The following is a 23,662-nucleotide window of genomic DNA, read 5'->3' on the forward strand; positions in this document are numbered from 1 at the left end:
ATGGAAGCAACAGGAATTTAGTCCTGAAAAGTCCTTGAATTGTGATCCTTTAAGGTGACATAGACCGGAAGCTCCAATTAACGCTGCGTTTGTGTGTGTATCTGCATCATTACCTCGTTTATGAAACCCTAAAGTTTCAGAACAAACAGTTCAGCCACTGCTGAGAAAATAGGGTTTTATTGTTTTCCTGGGCTCTGCGAAGCGGATCGGCACTTCCGTAGTTTGATGTCGTCATCAGAAATCCTCACCTCTCGTCTCACCACCGTAGCGCCTCCTGGTGCGGGCACTAGTCCGGGCACATCCGGTTGCATACATTCAACCGCAGAAGAAGAAGAACTACTCTCGTTGTAGCTGCTGAGATGCAGAGCATCCACCGTGCCAGAGGGGGAGCTGTGTATCTGAGAGCTGGCCTATCTATTACGTCACTTCCAGGTACCTGGCCAATCACAGGACAGTGGGAAAGCTCTCGTTGGCTGGCCAATCACAACACAGTCCACGTTCTGGGGGTGTGGTTTTGGTCTGAAACAGCGCGGCTGACGAGAGCGTCAGTGAGGAGATATTTTGATCGGCACGTTTGCAGCGACTAGGAGGTTTTTAACCATGAAAACAAGTTAATATATGTAAGTAGACCTCCATAACTAACATATATGTGTGATACAAGCATTCTATGTCGCCTTTAAAAACTGCTAGACATCGCTGTCGTCACTGCGTTAAGCAGCGTGCCACGAGTTTATGATTGGTTCCATTTTTTTTAAGGACATTTTGACAGACGTGTTTTTTTTTTAAAATAGGAAGGAAACTGCTGAATCTTATAAACTAAACAGAGCAGGCGCATCTTATGTCAGTCATCTCCATCACCTCAGGTAGTTAGTATTCACACTGTATTCACAGACCCCTCATGCTGAGAGTGATAAACTCCCTCAGGCTTTGCGTGTGTGTGTGTGTGTGTGTGTGTGTGTGTGCTGGAGTGCGGGAAACAGGTGTGCATTTCCTCATTTGCCTGTCTCTGTTTACATTGCTCGTGGCTGTGTGTGTGTGTGTGTGTGCGTGTGCCTGCGCGTGTGCGCGTGTTATTGTTTTTACAGTCGAAGCGTTCGTGGTGCTGGCGACGATGTCAGCCCCTGTGGTGCAGCCTCTCTTCTACCTGCCACTTATCACTCCAGACTCCAGAGACTCCAGAGACCCACAGACGCATAATGTGTGCCTGTGTGTGTGTGCGTGCCTCGCTTCATGTAGCCGCCTGCTATGAGTGGAGATGAAAGGATGAGAAATGGAGGTCTGGATGGATGTGGGGAGCAGGTGATGGTGGAGAGGGAGATTTCTGACATATGAGCCTGGGTAGGTCATGCTGAAAGCTGGAGGGAGTGACGGGTGTTCACAAGGCGGCATGTCACCATGTACAGTTATGTTGAGCTACGGTTAATTCACCATGACTGACATTTAATGGGACTATTGTCCTTGTCCCAGTATACAAACAGCAGTGAGGAATTATGTTTCACCTACGCTACACTGAAGCTCCGCTTTCTTTAAAATGCGGTCAAATATGTACTGTTTATAGCTGTTTATCACGGATTACGCGATTTTCGTCTTGCCGTAGCAGCCTCCGCATTAAAACCACGTGAAGCTCAGCGTCAACTGTTCTCTAGAACAGTTTTATTTCACTAATGACTGTTGAGGCAGAAACGTCACTTCTACGGAAGCTCAGCTTCTCTGGGAGTCAATGGAGCAGGGGACAGAGGCGGACGCTGGGCTTTTGCATGATGACTTCCTCTGTCCTGTGTGGAATTTTTCAAGGGAAGTTTGGAGACAAACAGCTGGTCGTTTTCCCGGCGATATAGACCATTTTCATTTGTACATATACACTGTAAATGAAAATACTATTATAGTTTTGCATACTTATCGTGTTTCCTTGTTCTTGTTGTTCGTTTGCAGAATTTATGTAAGAATTGACAGCTTTTTAAGTAGCAGGTGGTTTCCAGTTCAGCTGGCTGCTAGTTGGTTGCGTGTTGACTCCATCTACCATCCATGAACTTTGAAATATTAGATTTTTTTAGTTGACAACGTATAAATTCAGTGTCAGTACTCTTTTCCAGGTCAAAGCTGGGGATGGGGACATGCACGGAGCACCCAGGCCAGCTTGAGTCTGACTAGTCGTAATTCAACTTCCTGGGTGTGTTAGTCCCACTTTGAAAAATGTGATTTATTTTGTTTTGATAAACACAAGAGTATAAATGTGTAACAGGATTATACAGTTGGATGGCAGAGAAGGAGGAGCAGAACTTGAGGGTGGAGAAGGAGCGCTAAATTGAAGGCCAGCTAAATCTAGAGGCCTGGCCTGGTGCCGTTAGATTAGCAGATAAATGCATGCCAATCCTATTAGGAGGCAATTTATCAAACAGTGGTGCTCTAGAACTGGAGTGGAACATGGGTGAAGGCCAAAGCTGCACATCCCAGAACACAAGCACACACACATGCATGTGTGCTGTTTGCTAATGTTGTTAAATGCTTGTCCTTGTAACAGGATGTGCTCCTCCTCCCCCCCTCCGATGCTCTGTCCCCCCCTCCCTCCCTCCCTCCCATGACCCAACCCAATGCCAGACAACAGAGAGAGAGAGAGGATCACATTTCCCAGAGTCAACGCTGCATAGGTGATACAAGAACCTGGCAGCCAGCTATCAGTCAAAGGCATCTTTCTCCTCCACAATCTTCCCCTGTACTTCAAGTATTGATTTCCAGCTGACAGGAGTTTTGATCGCCAATGGAGATGTAGTGGTGTGTTTGCCTGCACTGCCTCGTGTGTACGTCTGTATGTTATGGCTGTCATGTCTGCAGGGCCATTAGCCTGTTTGTGGTATCAGGTCAATTGCTACATCTGTTATTGATGGACCTCTTGACTGGAAATAAATTGAAATAGATGCCTGCACAGTGGAAATGTTATTAACTTAGCCAGGGCCATGAAGTTAAGTATATTCCTGCAGCCTTCGTAAGGTGGTGGTGGTGGTGGTGGTGGTGTGGGGGGGGGGGGGGGGGGGGAGGGGGTGGAAGCGGAGCGTGTACGCCTACAGCGCCCCAGCTTTTAGCGATGCAAAATAAAAAAGACCACAAACCTTGTATAAATTATATTAAATGGTTCTCCACACATTTATAACGTAGCGTATGTCAGCGAGAGATACCAGTACAGTAGGGCGGCACAATCCGTAATCCCAAAGTAATAAAAAGCATAATACAAGTGAAGGCAATATCAAATGCAGTTATTTGACAAACATGAAAACAGCACTGTGATGAAATTCTACAGCTGCAGGATTTCTCCTTCCCCCGGAATATTGCTCTTCATATGAGAAAACGTGTTTCGTTTGGGAGCAGACTCAAGAAAAGAAAGGTTATCATATCTTTGAATTTTGTAGAAAGATGACAATGACGGTTAACATGGAAACATGATGAGTTGTATCAATTATGAATCATCAGAAAGTTGTTTTTTTTATTGTACATGATCATTTCAGAATTCCGATCAGTAAATGTGGCTTCGCGCTGCTGCGATCTTGAAGCCTCCGAACAATTTCACTCACATTTTCTGTCCTATCCTACAGGAGAATGCGTTTCCTTTTCTTTCTTTTTTTTTTATCTGCAGCACATCCTGCAGCATTTCCCCAGCAGCTTGAAATCCATCATTTGCTAAGAGCTGCTCCCCTTACTGATTCTACACGCGTCAGACTCTCCGCTGTTGCATAGCAGAAACTAGAGTTTGTACTGACAACAGTGTCAGATTCACTAAAAAATTCCGAGTAATCTTTAAAGCCAAGGGTCCTTGAAGCAGACTTTTGATGAGACAGGCAGCAGAGGGCCAACTCTGACCTACTTTATCATAAAATGTTGTGCTATTTGAATGGATGTATTGTGTTTGTGTTTGTGCAGGGGTGACGGACAACTTAAGGTCAACTTTTAGAGCCGCCGAGGTCATAAACTCACCTGCTCTCTGACAGCGGCGCTGCAAATCAGGGAGAAATATGTCTCTCGAATTGCTCCACATTTTGCAAAGGTGTTTGATGGAAGAGACGCACAATTTTAAACATACGCTGTGTGACAAGGTTCTCATCGTTTCCCCACCAAGATTTGATTTATTTCTTGAGGGGATTTCGGGCTGTGCCACCTGTCTGCGTCACGCAGTGCTTTTCCATATTATTCATCCATCAAAATTCATTCTGCTCTTGTACGTGCAGTGGTATCATGCGTTTTTACCTGTAAGCTTTTTCCAGGTGTGTGATGAACGGCTCCTAAATGTTCTTAATAACAGAAAACATTACATTTAAAAAGGTACCATGGTCTGAGGCTCTTAATCTTGTTAATATCAAGATTAAGAGCCTTAATATCAAGTTAAAATGTCTGTTTTTGGCATTTAGAAAATCCTGTTTATACCTAAAACAGTTAGACTTTTTGTGAAGATGGACACAGATTTACAAGCTAATATATGTAATATCCATCCATTATATTGCACATTAGAGAAGGTAAACTCCAGGTTGAAGCAGGAACCTTCTTGCTGTGAGGCACCGGTGCTAACCACTGCACCCTATACAACCTGTACTGGGATTTGTAAAATCCCCATTTCTGATATGCTTGGTACGAGGTAGAATCTGGGACAAACAATCAAAACATTCACAAAACCACAAAGACGCCGGAGTCATCACATGAGAGCTTTGTTTACTTGTGTAATAGTACAGTCACAACTTGGTCTGGCTTTGAGCGTGTGACAGAAAGCAGAAGAGGATGTGTGACGGGGAATCGTTTTCTCTTCACTTTTGAAAAGCAGAAGCTGAGAGCCGAACCGTCTGACGGGGGCAAAAAGTGACGAGTCGGCGGTATCCGCGCGAGCGTGTTTGTCTGAGCGAGCGAGAGCCGGCGCACAGAAGGCAGGACAGCTGGGAGGTGACGCCTCATAGGGTTTTCTCCCTGCGTCTGGCCTTGTTGTGGAGTAATGAGGGACACTGGTGGGAAGCGGGAGGGGGAACTACGAGGCAGGTCGACCTGGCTAAAATGGCCAAACATGAATGACCAGAACTAACGGAAGGTGAAAAATGAGCACGCTCCGATGCACAGTTTGGTGGTTAATATGATTAAGTGTTGCTAGTTAATAGCCCCTAAGTCTTAAACTAATTAAAAATGTAGTAATTACTTACAGGAGCAGTGTTTCAGAATTACATAGAATGGTCCGACTGCAGACCAAGCACATCGGGGAACTGCTACTCGTACTAGAAAGGATGTCGCTCTTTGATGTCATTTGCAAAGAAAGCTTTTGTCTCAAAATAGTTGGTTTGTCTGTTCAGGCTCCTGTGGAAACACAGCAGTACATGATGTTAGCTTCTATAAAGCAAGACTCTTGTCTAATATGCATATATATATATATATATATATATATATATATATATATGTATAAGGCATATAATTTGCAGTGTATTCAATTTCTCCCAATAAACCCTCCTAGATGTTGCAAACTGGATTTTTAATCCACAGTGTCTGTTTCATTTTGTTGGCGTGTCATTTCTCCAGACAGCTTTTATACCAGCTGTGGGCATACATCAATTATAGTAGTAAGAAGAAGAAGAAGAAGTAAGCAGGAGAATAAGTCAGGGAAAGTGATGTGATGTGACGTGAGATGAAGATGAGCTGCAGTATTGACGTGGGTGCTACAGCCATGGTGCTTCTCCTTGGGGTGAACGTCTTTTCAACGGCATCCAACAACACTGAAAGTAAGGAAAACAATACAACCCCTCCCCTCTGTCCATCCATCCATTTCCTACCGCTTTATCCTCCACATGAGGGTTGCGGGCGGGGGGTGCTGGTGCCAATCTCAGCTGACATAGGGCGATAGGCGGGGTCACACCCTGGACCGATCTCCAGTCCATCACAGGACCACAACCATCCACTCTCACACTCACACCTACAGTCAATTTAGAGAGTCCAATTGACCTAATAATGATATTGCATGTTTTTGGACTGTGGGAGGAAACTGGTATAGTGCAGAAAGACCCTTGTTCCGATCAGGTCGCGAACCCGGGTCTTCCTGCATAAAACCTGTCCGTTGAGCATCATGAGTAATATTGTGCAGGCTTTAGTGAATATCTATACTGTGCATGCACTCTTGCATCATGCTGACTCAGCACTCGCAGAGAGAGAGAGAGAGAGAGAGTGAGAGAGATACGGACAGAACCAGAGAGAGTCTGTAAGTGCACTAATGGATGCTTCTCCCCTCCCTTCACCCTCACTGGTGTAACTGATAGAAAGTGAAATGCATCCTGATAAGTCTGTCGAGAACATCAAGTGAGTGAAGCGAGAAAAGGTGTGTTTTTACTTTGAAAACAAGAAAATATTTTAGCAACTCTGCCTCCAAACACATCTCTGTGTACCTTCCACTTGACAGCCTCCCCCACCTCCTCACGCGCTCCCATCAACCTTTGCATTGATTGCTTTCTGCATTTTCACACTGTTTGGGCCGAGCAAAAAGCAGGATGACTCACGTCTATTGTGCTCCTCATGCCGCGCTGCTGCCTGCACACTGACATTAGTGTCCTTCAGGCCACTTCTGTGCAGCTCGGGAACTGAATGTTCTAAACTTAGTTAGCAGTGAAATGTGTTTACATCTTTTTAAAAATCACTTTCATCTTTTGCCCTGTTGCTGGTCATGATATACAGTATGTTTCCCTGAAGCAAATATCAGTTCTGTCCCTGAAGCTATGGTTTATTAATCTTCTTGAGACTTATACCCGGTTAAATAAGGATGAAATAAAAATCTATTTAAAAAAAGAAGTAGCACAGGTTGAGGTGGGGAGTGCTTTGAGGTATTTGAGGTATTGTCTCCAGTGTATCATTTCAAATTTCCTGTCTGCAGCCGTATGCTTGTCTTTTTCTGTGTCAGATTGAAGTCGGTCCCTCTCTTCATCGTTGATGCGCTCACCTTCTTTGAGTGTAAATTAACAAATGAAAGGCATTGCCGAGTTGCTAGGCAACCCGGGCCACTCCGTTAACCTCTTTGTACAGTTCTCTCTCTGCAGCTGAAATTAATGAATACAGTACGACTGTTGGAGGGACACATACTTCCAGGATTCCAAAGTTACGACCAGATAAACGGAGAGACGGATAATCAAGATAATCTGTAGCAGCCCTCACACAAGTCCACAATCACAGTTGGAGTGGATAATTAAACTTACAGCACTATCATGTAAACAAAAATGTCCAGTTAAATCAAGAATAGTCCCCTGCCCTTATGGATCCATGATGTGCTTCCCTTACTCCCCATGTTCCTCCTAACTCCACATGGCCGCATCATTATTTGTGGTTTATTGCCACATGGAACGCATGACTTTTAGGCTCGATTGGTTTTGATCTTGGGATTTCTGCACCTTTTGAGTGGAAGGCAGTGGCTGGAGCTCCCTGGAAAGTCAAGGCAATGCATCTCTGCAAACCTTACCTGCCGTCTCTGTCAGCCTGGTCAATACGTGCAGCACTGTTGTGTGTGTCGATGCACCGATACGCAGCGAGCTTCCTGTAAATAAGGTTGAAGACATTAAACCAAGCTGTGAAAAATCTATTGGAGGACTAATGATTGAACAAATGAAGCTGTAAAAATAAAGCTGCCTATAGAATAATACAAAAAAAAAACATAATTAATAAACTAATATGTCAGTGGCTTATTTAGAAATTATAAATCAACAATCACATAATACTCAAAGAGGCTTTGTAATATTTGCCTGGTCACTGATCTGAGAAAAACATATTAGTGACAATTAAGTGTTACAGGCTTGTGCCAATAGTGGTTGCCAGTGGCAACGGCATGTTCAGTTGACTCATCACTCCCTCATTCTCCACTCTCTGTGGAATAGACACTCAATAGTGAAGAGAATTATAATATTGTCGTCGCTCACAGCTGCTGTCGTCACTGACAGCTGCGGTGTTTGTTTGTTAAGTTGCAGCGATCGGTTCAATCTGATAGGATTCTTTTTTATTATTATTATTAGATTTGGCTTCAAATGTGAAAATATATCAGGAAATGGCCACGTTCCATGTGCTCAGTGTTCAGAGGACGACCTCTATGTTGCTGCTCCATCAAAATTCAATTACATTTTCAGAGCAACAAGTGTTTCATATATAAAACCCTTTGGGTTTAACAGGTGGACTTGATCTGATGTCAGACCACACACAGTAGCTCTGTGCTTTATACATTGAATTAGCGACTCTCCTGAACCTGCAGTATATAATGACAAAGCGGCATATGGCAGATTTAGCGAGTTTATGCTTCAGTGCTTATCGTCTACTTCGATTTGCTGTCTGATTAACTTTTTTTTTTTCTTCTCCAAATATAATATTACATCTACTGTAATATATAGCAGAGTCCCTCATGAAAACTTTCAGAGCCGAGCCTCTCACCATCTGCTACTGTTGACATTCTAGCTCCTGGCTGGGAAAACAAATAATATACAGTCATTTAGGTTTTTTCTTATTAAATAAAGAAATAAAACAGGAAAACAGAGCTATCATTATTAGTAGCATTAGTCATTCCATCTGTGAATGTCTGAATTTACAAAAGAATTGACTGAAGCAACACCTTTTAAAACGGTGACACTGTACTTTATAAGACATGATTGAAGAGTTGAGGATGAACTGTAGGTGGAAAATGAGTTGTTGTTTTTTTTCAAAAGACTGCATGCTTATGAACGATGGTCTGTGAAACTACACGACTCTCTTTGTTTCTCAGTATAACAGTGTTTAGACGCCTACGTTGCACACTTGAAGTGATTAGTTTTATGGCCGGACAGGTGAAGGCAACAGCAACATTGTCCTCGTCACGTGAGACGACGGCAAACAGGTTGGAGAAGGACTGAAAACACATCAGGAAGGCAGTTTGTTCAGCAGTCTGATGGCATAAACACTTCTTGCCCCCATCTGCACTTACACACACAAACGCTCCCTCGGTCAGGTCTGATAGTATTGCTCGACAGAGCCCTTTGACACAAATGAAGGACGCAGCATACAAACAATGCTACAAACAGAGGTGAGAAACTGGACTGAAGGTGAGTCCAGTTTAAAATCATTTTTGCAAGGATGCCGGTGGTCTTCTGGCCTGCACAGAACATGTAAGCTCTTAAGCTTTTACGCTGAATAGCTGTATGAAGGCTAAGCTTCTTTTACAGAGAAACAACAAAAGCTTTATCGGAAAAGGCCTCTCGTCTCTTGACGGAGGAAAGCAGATCGGGCCACTTTCGTGCTTTCTTCACCCCCTTTCTATTTAACATTTCTGCTTCTCCATGGCCACTTACTGTGTACTGTATATTGTACTGGCTCTTGTGATGTAAGGCATTGACAGGCGAGATTCAGGGCTCCCTGCCATTTGCAAGACCTCGCCGACTGTGGAGGAGTGGAACTCCCAAATAAAAGACGCTCCTAATGAGCATATCTGATCAAGTCGTCCCAACTTTTTTTTTCTTTTTTTTAACTTCCAAAATGTGCTTTAAAATCTCTCTTGTTTGACATTTCTTGTCACGGTGAGATGAATCATTTGCCGTGCCATCCCCGCTGCCTGTCAACATACCTACGCTGTGATTATGTATGAAAGCTTTTTCATTCATCACCTGATGAGTTCTGCTATGCGCTGAACCCCATTAGCCCAGCGAATCATTTCAGAATCTGCCATCTATTTGTGACATTATCATTTAATTGATGTGTCGACAACACGCAGAAAGGAGAGGCTTCCTGTATTTGTAGGTCTTGTTTCCTGTTCATATAATGTCTCTGTTATCTGTCACAGACAGGTCTGTGAATAAAATAAAAAGCTGGGTGTAGCCTTGCCCAGCCTCCTTGAGGAAAGGTCACTTCTCATGAATTTCATATATTTTTTTATTTTTTTCAAACTCCAGATATTTGCTGTTGTTGATCATTATCTTGGTTCAAACACAGTTAACTGAAATCTGACAAGATGCGGCGTTGGTAAGGGTGTGGTCGCTGTGGTATCACTTCTGATTCCAGTACCGCTGCTACCGTGTGGTGAAGATGTATATAACACAAATATACACTATGTATATGTTTGTTTTGTTGACTGCTTTTCTGTTCCCAGATCAGTGCTTGAATACAATGTTTGCTCGCCGATGAAAATCTTGTATAGGATTATGCAGATGGATGTTTGTCCTTTTTCGTCCTCACGTTTGATCAGATTAGTTGCTGAGTCTGTGCAGCGTGCATGCGGTAAAGTCTGTTTACACACCACACTGACTTCCTCTCAGCAGCTGTGACGTCACTCAGAGGTTTGTGAACTGCCATTTTGAAACCTCGTTTTTAGCGGTTTTGTCGGCACCATTTTGTTATTCAAAACCAGAACAGATCATATTCAGGTGAGATGGTGGAGCTACTATAAAGCCCTGTTCAGACCTGGTATTAACATCCATCAAGTATGACTGGCATTAAAATGTATCCTGGATGCGTCTCCTGGGACCGCATGTGATCCGATCTGGGTTCCCATGCCCTCACACGCTGACGTCACGAGTGTTTGTGTGGACAAAATTATGATTTTAATGAGTCTGACTGTAGACATGTGTCTGTGCCAAGGACCGGGCGATGGAGAGAGAAAGAAAAAAGAGATGAGCAAAGCAGAGTGAAACATATCTCTACTTGTGTTGCTGTTACATGAGATTTGAACCATTAGGAAAAAAAGAAATCATGTGACAATCATTAATGCTGTTTTGGTGAGTGCTAATTAGTGTTACTAATTACTGAGGAGGTGGTCTCCAATCAGTCCTGGATTACATTGCATCCTCGAGCCACCTCTGAATGTGGTTTTCGTGATTAGATCCGAGGACTCACTCAGAAAAAGATTGGGAATAACAGAGATCCAAGCACTGGAAGAAGACCTAACATATTTCCTCTGCAAGTTCACTACCACTGTGTAGTAAAACTTGGTGTAGTATTATTATCACCTTGCTGCAGTGTTACTATACTGTTAAATTCCCTCCTGCACACTAAGCCTGCACGTTGAAGCAGGGCAGAGCTGGTGTTGCCTGTAATGAGTGTAGTAAATCAGCCTGGTTGCTCACAGATGCCGGATGTAGCATGTTAAATCACAATAAGCCCTTTGTACAGGAAGTGGAAGGGAGCTTCCACCTGCACCAAGAAACCGGTAATCACACAACTCTCATTAAACAGTGCACGCAGAGAGACACAACAAAAAAAAAAGTAGTATGGTCATGGTTATATTTAGCAGCACTGTGGATGAGCTTCCATCAAATGTGTCTGTTTAGTTCTGAGCACAAAGTGTCAACAGAAGGAAGGAAGGTCATGGGTGAGATGCAGAAAGGATGAAGAGACGAGGGCTCTGCAACAATCCTGACTGCCAGTTAGTGAACCATCCTCAAATACTGCAGAGTGATTACCAACCCCAAAAGAAGCGTCTGAATTGTAAGGGTATAGATTTTTCAAGCTCACAAAGGAGTTTCCTTCACCATACAGCACACATTGTGTTTTTCTTTTCCAAAGAATTGTCTTCCGATGTTGAAGTGAGCAAACACGGTCAGAATTGTTCTGAGTCATAACTGAGCAGGATTTGTTGTGTTGTGTTTGTGTTTCTCTGCATCATTACAATCCACTGACCTCAACAGCCCCCCCTCCATCCAGTGTTCCCCCAAGTCCTGTACTGACCCTGGTTCTTCCCTCTGTGTCCTTGTTACACCCACACACACACCCACACCTTCAGCTACTCCGCACAGGATGTTTTTTTCCCATTTTTTAAGGACACATAAGGAGTAACATTTTATGTAACAACATGTACTTCTTTCATCTCCTCATAATTAATGAAAGCCCAATAAAAACACATCGTCTTTGTTCTTGCAGAGATGCGAGTAATGTTTTGACTTTGGGCACAATTTCTACCTTTGAAATAAAAGTAAGGCCTCCGTCTATGTTAATGTGCTGCCTTGGATTTCACATTCCATCTCTGCAGATTCAGACACAGAAATACTGGTGGATAACGGTGCAGTGAATGCTGGGAAGTGATGGTAGTAGGGGCAAAACTTGTCCTCAAGGTAATCTTTGACAAACAAGGTCTTATAGTTCCCCAAAGATGGTGTTAATAGTGGCGGTTGAGGGCTAAGCCCTGTCAGGTCCTCCCTTAAACAGTGCTGTGTTTCTTCTGACTGAACTACTGCTTCTGCAGCTGCTGCCAGAAGGCTTACAAGGTTTGCTGAGCTCCACAGGGAGCTGTAAAGTCAACCACATGAAGAGATAACACTACACAGGACCAAAAATAGCCTAGCAGTGCCTCACTCACTTATCAAACTCATTATAGGTGCTTCCTCCCACTGATGCGGATTTCACTGTCTAGATCTTCATAGGGAAGTGTGATGGTGGAGAGGTTTCTTACTGTCTCTTACAACTCCGTTACAAATAAACTTTAATGTTTGTTTGAGATTGATTTTGTTCGATTGTTCGAACAAAACAATCGAAAATTAAATTAAATTAAAAATAAAGTAAGGTCCCTTGAATGCATAGCTCAACATACTGCCAGCCCTGCATGACTTCCACTAGCTCTCATGTGCCTGAGTGATATTATTGCTTGGAAGGCCCATCCCATGAGACAATGAAACATGCAACTAAAATACTTATTTTCCAAAACAAGACCCCATGAAGTCAAGTTAACATGTTTTTCTGGTTATTAAATTAGAAATTGATTGCAGTCTGGGGAAGACTGTGGCCGAGACAGGAAGCAGATTGAACCCCCACATCCCGGTAAAGCCAAAGGCAACCACTGAAACACAGTGAAGTACCACCAGATGGTCAAGGAGCTTCACCTAGATGGGGGGTTAGGTTCTGACTTATTTTAGCATGAGGGATCTGCTTTCAATCACTTTGTTTAGGTTTGTCTTGGAGCTTGTCTAGGGTGACACTGAATGCATACAGATAGTGAGCTAACCTTAGCTTAACTCATTTACAATTTATAATTTTTCTCTCAGTAAAGAAAAGATGAATAGTGGCCCTGCTTTGTTCTTAGTTCTTCAGTAGCCGTCTTATAAGCATAAGAAGTGTCCAAAATCACTTAATGTGCCTCTTAATGCAAAAACATGCATCCTTGCTGTAAACAGTTGTTTTTCTTCTAGGTATTTGTAGATCATGTTGCCTCACATGTATAGTACGTGATGATTGTATTGAACCCCTTGCATCACCACATGCTGAGAATAACAATATGGTCAGTACAAAAGGGGAAGCATGATAATTGAAGCTGGCCACAGGTGACACTGTGCAGACCTTGCTTTAGATTAGGAGCGCACAGAGGTTAACTCTGTAAAGGACGCCATACATTCACGACAGTATTTCCACTGCTCCTGGATCTTCTTCTGGATTTGTCACCTTCAAGTGACCTTTAGCAACAAGAACACAGCTTACGCTGGAGAACTGAGTTCATATTTAACATGGTGCTCTTGGCTTTTTGTTTGAAAATGGGTCAACCCGTATCAAGGCCTGTCAGTGTGGCTTTCTAACACATCCTTATCAGATTCACCTCCTCTCCTTGCTGTTCCCTCCTCTCCCAGGGAATCCTCACTCCCCCTCTACTCTGTAAAAAAAAAAAAAGAGAGTGAGACGAGACCTAAAAATAGGATTCTGCGTTCTCCCTGTTCTTTCCCGGCATGCCAACTGCCTTCTTTATTCCTCATACAAGAGACCCCCAGTTTTTCACCCATGTTATTCCTCTGCCAGTCCATCATTAGCAGACCACCAGACCAGTGCAAGAGATAGACCTGATTCTCCTCACTGCAGCTGCGCCAGCCAGGCTTTCCAGGCAAACACTAAGGTCACCTTCACCCAGAGATTCTCTGCAAAGTGGGCACATTGAGCCACTCCTGTTCCTGTGTCCTTCACCCTCCCTTCATTGTGCGTTTAAACAAACACACCCACTTTCTTCCATGTTCTACATTTGCCTCCAATACTTGTGGAAAGAAGCTAAAGAAATAGTTGTTAATCGCTTTCCCAGTTTTGCTTATACACACACTAAGCATCTATTACTTATAGTTACTCCGCTATAAGTAAAAAGTGGTCAAATCCACATGTGTGGTAATAACACATGATTAAAATCTTACATCCATAAGAGCTCACTGTGCAAAATAGCCCTGTGTTATTGTCTATTAAATAATTAGGCGATTATCACTGATGCATGAATGGCATCAAAGCACGAAAGCCGCATTTTTCTATATATTCTTAGCTATTTAGGGAGCACAATTTTTAAACCTTATTTTTGTAAAGAACGCATTTCAGTGCACATACTTAAAATCTTTGTGAAATGCAGTTGGGCAGAACTTTGAAGTGGATATACTGAAATAAACATAACTCCAACAACAGGAGTACTTGCACTAACTCACCTTTCACAATCTGTTTCTCTCGCTGAAAAGTTGATACAATTTTAAAGGTAATGTTAAACATTCACGGCACGAAACAGAATACTTCTATAATACAATAGCCAATTAAATGTGAATAATTATGAAATGGATATGGCGAGGGACTGAGCTGTGGAAGAAAGATTCTTCATACAGATCAAAGATAAACAATACCATGGCAGAGTTGAGTTTTTTTTGTCTCCACTGGCACTGAAACAGCCCACGAGTCGGTTTTCTAACCTCTTGACGAGACAGAAGAAGCCGAGCCAAGGATCGGACTCACTGGGATTATTTATAGAGCTGAGTGGGCTTCATGGACACAGGCGTGGAATGTGTCAGAGAGAAAATGCATCATTGATCAAAACCTGCTCAGGGATGTAGTCTTATTTTTACCAACCGCTGAGCAGAGACGGGTTTTAAAAAAGAAAACAAATACCTTAACCAAAGGCATCTATAGTAAGCTCGCCTGCTCATCTACCCACACGCTGTTCTCTGCACCTACACAGGTGAGTGGACGTCAATAAACACATGCCAAATTTAGAGCCCCTCTTCTGTTGCTCCACTCCAGCGTCTATGAAGCCTCTCGGCTCTGGATGTCTGAAATACATGCGCTGTGGGCGTTTTGGACAGAGTGTGGTGCACAAAGAGGCAGGTGTGTACCCCCACAAAAAGATGTGGGTTTCACACTGTAGTAGCGTGTGTGTAGGTGAACACAAGGAGGCATGGAAGCAAAAAAACTGAAACTCATTTTTGGATTGTGACTCAGTATTTGTAGGCGTTGATTATTGTTTGACCGCTTGTGAATTATTCTTCTATGTACACCTGAAAAGACCTGCACAGTTAAGTCCCTCGACTATGCCTTTATTTGGACTACTGTGATTTTAATTGATTATGGAATAAAGTGTGTTTACCTCTGCTACACTCGGTGGCAATACCCCCCCCCCCCCCCCCCTCCCAATTTGCAGTTTGTTAGTATTAGGCATTTCGTGGTTGACCTAATTCATCACAGACCAAAATGACTATAGCTGAGAGCTAGTTGTTAGCATTTTGAGCGCCCCCCATTAACTTTAAAATATTGAATTCTTTAAGCTGACGGAGTTTAAATTTAGTGTCTTCCGGGTCAAAGCCACGGGGTGGAAGATGAAGAGCATGTGCAAAGTACCCAGGCCGTCCTGAATCCACCTAAATTCATAGTTGCAGTAGTAATTCGACACCAAATCTCTTTATCTGGATGTGTTATTTCGACTTCAAGAAATTCTATTTGGTACATTTTCATTTTTTCATTTTTGTGTGAGTATTTGTGTTTGTGTGATCCGTCAATAGCACGAGGCGCATCTGTCAAAGGACCATGCAGGATGCTGCTCCCCCTTTATCTCCCTCTCTTTCTGGTCCCATTGAGGGAGCTGTGCAGAGGCGTTTTAAAAAACAAAAAAACAAAAAAAAAACGGTGAGGTGTAGGCAGCGTGGAGGAGGGGGAGAGCAGTGTATCAGTACTGTCCTGTACTGCAGCAGCACAGCATTCTGGTGGCAGGTGGGGGCACACGTATCTCCCCGTCATTCGCTGCATTGCAGACGTTGGCAGTCAAGGTTAAGCCTGTGCAGCCACATTGAAGAAGTGAAGACCAGAGGATGTCGGTGCATGCAGTTCAACAAACAGCCAGCAATTAGGCTCCTGCAAAGTTGTATCCTGTACTGATTTTATTTATAGCCAAAGAACCTTCATGCTCAGACTTGCAAATCCCATAACAGGTTCATGAATAGTATCTTATATTTCTGGGGCTGAGAAGACTGCATTATGTTTCTCTTGCACTGCACAGATAATGCAGTTCCCTATTATATTTTGGTGTGCTGTTGTTTCATAAAAGTCAAGAATATCCCATTACCCCTGGTCCAAAAAATGTAATCCCAGGATTAAACAGAATTTTGACCAGTGAGTCAAATGATTCTGCAACACACTGTGGTTTTAATCGACTTTTGGCACCAATCGACATTAGTAGAAATGCAAGACCTGGGGTAACACGCTCATTTCCTCTTCGTTGACTTCATTTTTGGCAGCGATGGGGGCTTCCTTTCAGGCGCAATACTAAGACACACATTCATCTTGAGGTTGTTGGCAATGAATGTTAGAGCCACTGCAGTGTTTCTTGTTGAAAGTGAGCTTTCGGCCAGTCATTTCGAGAAGAAACCAAAGATGATGGTCAAATTTCCACGTCCTATACATGTCTGTGTGTGTGTTAAATCCCCCGGCTTCTCTTTTTGTTGTGGCTGATACTCAGACACACCATTCAATTGTGTGCAGGTTCAAAACAGCTGCATCTGTCAGGTGTTATTGAGGAAGTGATAGATCATTTCCCACAGAGTGGAAACATTCAGCACACTGCTAGTCTGACCTTAATTATTTCCCAGTATCAATCTAATGTCTTTTTTATGTCTTCGGTATGAAGGCATATTTTAAAGAAAGACAGAGAGAAAGGGAAAGAATAAATGATTGCAGGAGATGAGAGATGTTGGAGTTTAACGGTGAGTGAGAGAGGCAAACAGGGGGAAGCAAGCAATAAGTGAGAGACTGAAAGGACAAGCAAAAGGGTGGACTGATGACATGACTGACCCCGGTGTTGATGTGCCAGTGTCAACGATAATCCTTCCACTAGTCATCGGTTTGGCAAACACACTTTCGTTCCTCACATCCTCCATATCTCTGGCAAACACACTCAAGATCCGGTGCCTGTGGCTGAAAGCCATTTTCGGGAAATGAGAAAACGCAGTGGTAATGAATTTAATGAGAGGAATGCATTAAGATGAGACAACACCGTTTAATTAAAGCAATGAAGACCATGGTGGAGTATTAAACAGTTATATCTGATGGGGCTTCAGGAGTGCCTCCAGCAGTGATGGCTGTGAGAGGCTTGGCATGGGGCGATCGGTTTGTTAGCATAAGGCCACTGACAGATAAGAACCCCGCAACTCAAATTTTTATTGACTAAAATTATTTTATTTGAATTGGAAGGCAACGCAGCTGTCCACGTGCTGTGAAATTCAATCAGGAGTGAGCTGGCGCCACTGCAACATCCTATGACTATCATATACAGCAGAGTTTCAGCCTGTTTTTTATAACTCTTTCTCTGTTCTATTCATTTATGCGTTTTACATTGATATATTTTTGTTGGGTAGAGGAGCTTTGTGTGTGTGTGTGTGTGTGTGTGTCTTCATGTCTATCTTTGTGAGGACATTTGTGGGGCCATTTTGTCTTACTAGACAATTCTAAGGGGTTTAGGTCTATGGGTTTGGGCTTGGTTAAGGGTTAGGCATTAAGTTGTGCTGGTTAAGGTTAGCTGATGGTGCTTGGGTTAGTTATATAAAACGTCCATAAATATATATTTTTTGCCCGATATTTTGTCCAACCACCACTGTCCCGACTGCAGTTTTTATTCTTTTAAGATTTTCATCTGACAGCAGTAGATGAGTGCTGGGTACATGTGTTTTTGGATGAATGGTTCCCCGAGTTAGAACTGAACCCTGCCCTCTCTTAGGAGGCGTAAGATGAAGATCCTGAATGTGTGCTAATGAAAGAACCTTCAAGCAGCCTTCATTAAAGCAGGGGAAACAGTGGAGATTTGGCAGGAGGTTTTTTCGAGAATCAAGGGACAAACAACCCCACTCTTTTCCATATACAGGGATTATTTTGTGATTATTTAACGCGGCTTCTACAGATTTACCAGCATGACCTGATAGGAACACAATCACTCAGATTGACTCGTGGCCGAGATTGACAGCGGAAAACTATGAGGAAATTTCAAAAAGGCTCCCTTTGACCCTTTTTGACCCATTTTGTCCCAATCTGTTAGCAACAAGCTTGCACATATGCCCACACATATGCACACTCACCTGAACGTAGCGTATGAAAATAGGTTCTGCAGGAAATAATTGGCCCCATTGGTGATGCAAGGTTATGGAAAGCAAGAGAAAAGCAGCTGGGGAGGATGAGGTTAGTTTGATAAAGAAACCACAGGAGAATTTGCCGATGGTGTGCAAGTTTATATGCATTTGTGCATTCAAATGTGCGGGGAACACAGGGAGGTATGAATGTACCTAAAGGTTTCCTGACTGATAGTGAAAATAAATGGACTTGAACCCAAATGCTTTGTGTCATGAAGTATCTAAGTTTGACAGTACCACTTCTTTTGCTGTTTCCTGTGGTTCCACAGCTCAATAGCATTGACCCCCTCTCTGTATCTGTGGGCTAGTAATTAGTGAGAGTGTTTGGTCCTCTTTGGTTTGTGCTGTGTTCTTTGAGGGATTTCCTCTGCTTATTTGAGTACAGAAAGAGTGTGAATAGAAAAGCTGGAGCTTTTTGAGGCCCAGCAACTGCTGGGCACAATGTAACACCTGGATGAGAATGTAAACTGCGTGTAGTCAATTCACACATCTCACTTTTCCTCCGGGGACCTTCAATTTTGACGCCTATTTACACCTTATGTTTGTGTTCTGCAAACGTCGCTCTGAAATGCTGCGATGAGTTTGCACGTTGTGCAGCGCAGACGTCTTCTGTGAGAATTCAAGCATTCGACCACAAAAGAGGTTATAGTGACACATGATGACAGTGCTGACTTCTCTCTCACTTGTCTCTTAATTCTCTCCATCCATCCCTCCTTTGACTCATATATTCCCTTTGAAGATACTTTATTGGCAGGGCAGATAACAATGCTGTGATGCCAAGGCAGAATGTCACTGACATCTTATTTACTCCTCATCTCTCTTTCCCTTATGTACATTTACTTTTCCATTTTGATTTAATTGGCTTTATTGGCAATAAGGTTGCATAGCATTGCTGAAACATCCAAGCAAATTGGTTTAAGACTAAGCTCATTACACTTACCCTCTCTCATTTTCTATCATTTGCTCCTTCTAGCATACTTTCTTCAATATACTCAATCTTCACAACTTTACCCCTCTTTTTCTCAGCCTTTCTCTCCCTTGCGCTTGTGGTGGATTCTCTTAGAGGCTGAATAACATCTTCCCTAAGCTGTGTGTGGCAGAATTCAGATGTCAGCTTGAGTAACCATCTTGGATGCAGGAAGGATGAGGCTCTGTGGTGCCTTAGGGTTGTGGTGGGCAGCCTCGACTTTTGGAGATGAGCGAGGTGGGAGGTTGTGTGTTCTGATGGTGCCATCCCACGTGCATCATCCTCATGTAGACTGAGGCTCACTGAGTTATAGAATCCCTCTGGGCAAAAGTCAGAGAACTCATGTCCTCTCCTTCATCCAGAAGGTACCAACTATGATAAAGAAAGCTGCAAGCAGCATTGTATGGGCCCTCACAGCCACTGTTCTGCCAGTAGGTGGCGCTATGCCCTTGACTCGCTTTCACATGCTGATGTTTTCTGGCTGGGTCTTTTGTCTCATGTTTGAAGCAGATCAGTCAATGTACGGTAAAATTACGGGCCACATCGTACTTTCTGGTGAAATTCGCCAAGATTTTGATGGTTGCTGTGGCCCCGCCCCTTTGAATTTGAAAGGTTTTATTTTGCACCACTTTTAAGTATCCTCCTTATTTTATAAACAGTTTTGACAGTTCTGATTTGTGTGCCAATTTTTCTCTGTTTTCACCAACGTTTAGTGCCTCAGAAATGTGCTCCTTTCTGAAGAAAATGCAGTTATTCCAATAGGTCCTCGCTCCACTGTGTGAGTGCTCGAGCCCTAATTATCAATCAAATTATTAGAATAATGACAATGATTGTGCTACCTCTGCGCTACCACTAACATTCATAGGAATATTGATTTTGATTATGCCATGATGGATATATTAGTGGTGGGAATTGCAGGGTAAGTCGAGATAAGGTATGCAATGCATGGCCAACAATTATGGCAGTATCACTGTACAGCAAGTCTGGCATAATGAGGAGTCATGAGGTAGTGACACAGAACTGTGAAATTGGTATGGTAATATTTTAAAAGTTTTTTTTATTTTATCAGAATAGAATAGAATATTAATACCCCTAAGCGAATATTACTTCTGTTGCAACAGCTGAATAATGATAGATGGATGAAGAAATCAATAATATATATTAATACAATAATAGATCATGAGTACAAGATAAAATGAATGCATGGTAATATTCTATATGATGCAAGGTAAAAATACATATCCATCAACCATATAGAACCATAAATATATAATACCATATAATAACAGTTCATACTGTTATTTAATGACAGTTGGTACAAAGGAGCCTTTGGCTGAACGTGCACCCCCTCTGCCAGAGCTCCTCAAAGAAGGGTTGGGAAGGGAAATATCAAATACCATTAAATATGTGCACACCAGGCACATGTTTTTGTGGTCAGATTTCTAAGTATTGTCATGTCAGTATGTTCACTTGATGTGGTTTTGCAGTGACAAGCTGTCTGCCAGCATGTTCTGCCAGCATGACACTGATCCTGCAATCCTCCAGCACTCACGTACTCAAACACAACACGCATACACTGACTCACATTTTGGAGGGTACGTCATCGAGTGGGATCTGCTCCTGCTCGTCTTCACTCCCCATTACCCATGGTCCCATGTTGCCTTATTCACCGATTTGCATTGCACACACAAATGACACATTAGCTCCGTGGGTGAGAGCAACTGAGGCGTACTTGACTTACTTTTTTCAGACCCTTTGAGAGTTGATAGCAGAGTGGCAGGCAGCCAGGTTGTGACATAGAGGTGGGATGGTTGGAGGTTTGGTTGGATGAGGAGGAAGTAGGCCACGGAAGTGAAAGAGGCCATAGGTCCAGGGTCCCACAGGAAGCTGTTCGGTGGAAAGAGTCATCCTCCATGTTTTCAAAAACAGGTTGAGCAGCTCAGCAACAGGGCTGAACAAATAATCTTTTTGTTACTCCGTTACCCGGAAAGGAGGTTCTGCCTCATTTGGACCAGGTTTTGGTCTTCACGAGGACTACCGGTGTTAATGCCAGAAAACATCCTAAAAAGGTTATGGAGGTTATTATATATCAGATTTGGGCAACACAGGAAATCCAAGCAAATGTAATGACTTATTTTAGAGATGATATAGTCATGTCATTGGAAATGTCATGATTACAGAAATATGTGTATGAAAGGAGTGGTCAGTTATGTCCAACTGTGCCATTTTAAAGTACTGCTGTTTTTACCTGCTCCACTCAGTGGAGCACTGCAGTGTAACAGGCAACCTGAGAGCTCATGTTCCATTAATTGCTTCCCTAGAGTTAAGTCCTCCACCGCTTATGTTGCCCAGCATCAGGCAGTGATGGGAGGGAGAGAGTGTGTGACATGCACCGCTGCCCTTCAGGGGAAGTTGGGTGACTCTTCTCACAGCCTTTCCACAGCCCCAGCAGCTTCATCATTCCATCAGGGAGTGTTTGACTCTGGCTCCAGGCAACAGCTAGTATCACTACAGGAAAAGGGGTTGGATGAAGTGTGGAGGATTTCCAAAATACCCTCATATCACTGCTGCATCAGGCAGCCACGCACACACACACACACACACACACAAACAGGACATCTTTATAAGGACAGACACCAGGGGCTGTGAAACTATTACAAGAGCAACCAAAGACACGTTTTGAGTACATATAGGAAAATGCAGACAGTAATTAAAAAAAAATCATTAATATATTGAAATATCACTGGCCTGCCAAGTAATAAATTCATTATCTCTAGGTCACTAGTTTTATGGGTTTGCATTTAAATTTCAACAGTGTGTGAAATGAGCCTGAGCATTCGCCTGGTTGGTTGTGATTGAGTGGCTGGGGATAACAGCATGTTGTCTTCTTGCCTGGCTGTCCAGCTAATTGTAGCAGCATGTTAATGAGACATAAGGTCACCCCTTACACCTTTTGACCCTCTGTGGCCTCCACTTTCCTGAGAAAGGTCTGGAAATAATTATACCTGAACAGAGTTGCCTCCCGCCACTTGCTCAGTCTGCAGTTTGACCATTGACTTTGTGGTCAATTTTTAATTTTTGCAAACTGGAGGACAGACCAACTGTCTTTTTGGTCTTTCATAAAATGGTTAAAACCATAGATGGTTGCAAAACAAAATTTCAAAGCCTTGACATTGTTGACATTTTGACCATCCATTCATTATGTTAAATGCTTTATCATCTAATTTAAAAATGGACATTATGTGCTTTTGACAAAGACCTAAAACTAGGCACCCTTAACTCCTCAGGAAAATGTTTACTGATGTTAAATAAAGCAAGAAGTTGGCAAATCTATCCATAGACTTCCATTCAAATTAAATTATTTTTCCACCGGTGGCTAACTACTACTTCTATCCTGCTTCCTGGGCTTCACTTTTCAAACTGGAAAACTACATTCATTTTTATATACAGTCTGTGTCGCACCGATAGTAATAATTTGTGCCACATCTGGGTTGTAGGTTATTGCTATTTTATTTTTTCACAATTTGTCGACAGGAGGGAGTGAGAGACTAGGGGAGAGACACTCAGTAGCCAGACAGGAGTGAACCAGGCACCATTTTGACCTAGGGGGTCCCAGCATCATTAAGCATCACACACCATCTGGTGTAAGATCAGTAAAGTCACTGACAAAAAATTTCCCTGAAGGTATTTTCATCCACATTCATTTTTGAGGAATTACGTGGGTGTGGATTTTGTTACATGGAAATTATGATACTGACTGGAGAAAAGAGATAGAGGTCGTAAAACAAGGGCAAAACAAGAGAGTGATGATTGTGTCATCGCTTCAGCTTTGCATCAAGTGGTGCTCATTAATTGTGATGAGGTACAAGGCGTCATCTGCCTCTGACCGTCAGGGGGAAGATCGATGGCCCTGAGGTGTTTCAGTGTGGCTAGTGTTCAACCATGCTCTGGGGTGATCCATCAGACCTGTACAGGCAATCTCTGTCTTGAGGGAAGACATAATCACTCCTCCATAGCCCTGGGGGCTCTTTACACTTTATAGCATTCTGTTCTTTGAAACTTAACTAAGATCAAAAGGTGTAGAACAACATGAAGTGGCTTTTAGTCACATTTTACATATTAAGTAATCAAGTTGTTGCAAGTAATTAATCATTACCATTGGCATCATGTCACCATTGCCACCATAATATTTGCTTTCACAAAGAGAATTTGTCTTCTGCCCCAGTTTCATCAATGACAATCTCAAATGCTTTGTCTCTAGAATCTTTTATGTGTAGCACTAATTTGTGGAAAGGGTTAGATTCAATTCTATTCCTCTGCTGTATGTGGAATGCAATCAACAAGCCCATTTTCCAAGCCC

General features: G+C 42.8%; 1 protein-coding gene across 1 annotated transcript in view; it reads left to right on the plus strand.

Annotated features, from left to right (window-relative positions):
* Positions 1 to 23,662, plus strand: part of plcl5 (phospholipase C like 5) — a 100,578-nt gene that overhangs the window by 45,435 nt on the left and 31,481 nt on the right. The window lies entirely within an intron of this gene.

The sequence above is a fragment of the Solea solea genome, chromosome 16, assembly GCF_958295425.1.
Source record: "Solea solea chromosome 16, fSolSol10.1, whole genome shotgun sequence".
NCBI classification, from domain to species: domain Eukaryota; kingdom Metazoa; phylum Chordata; class Actinopteri; order Pleuronectiformes; family Soleidae; genus Solea; species Solea solea.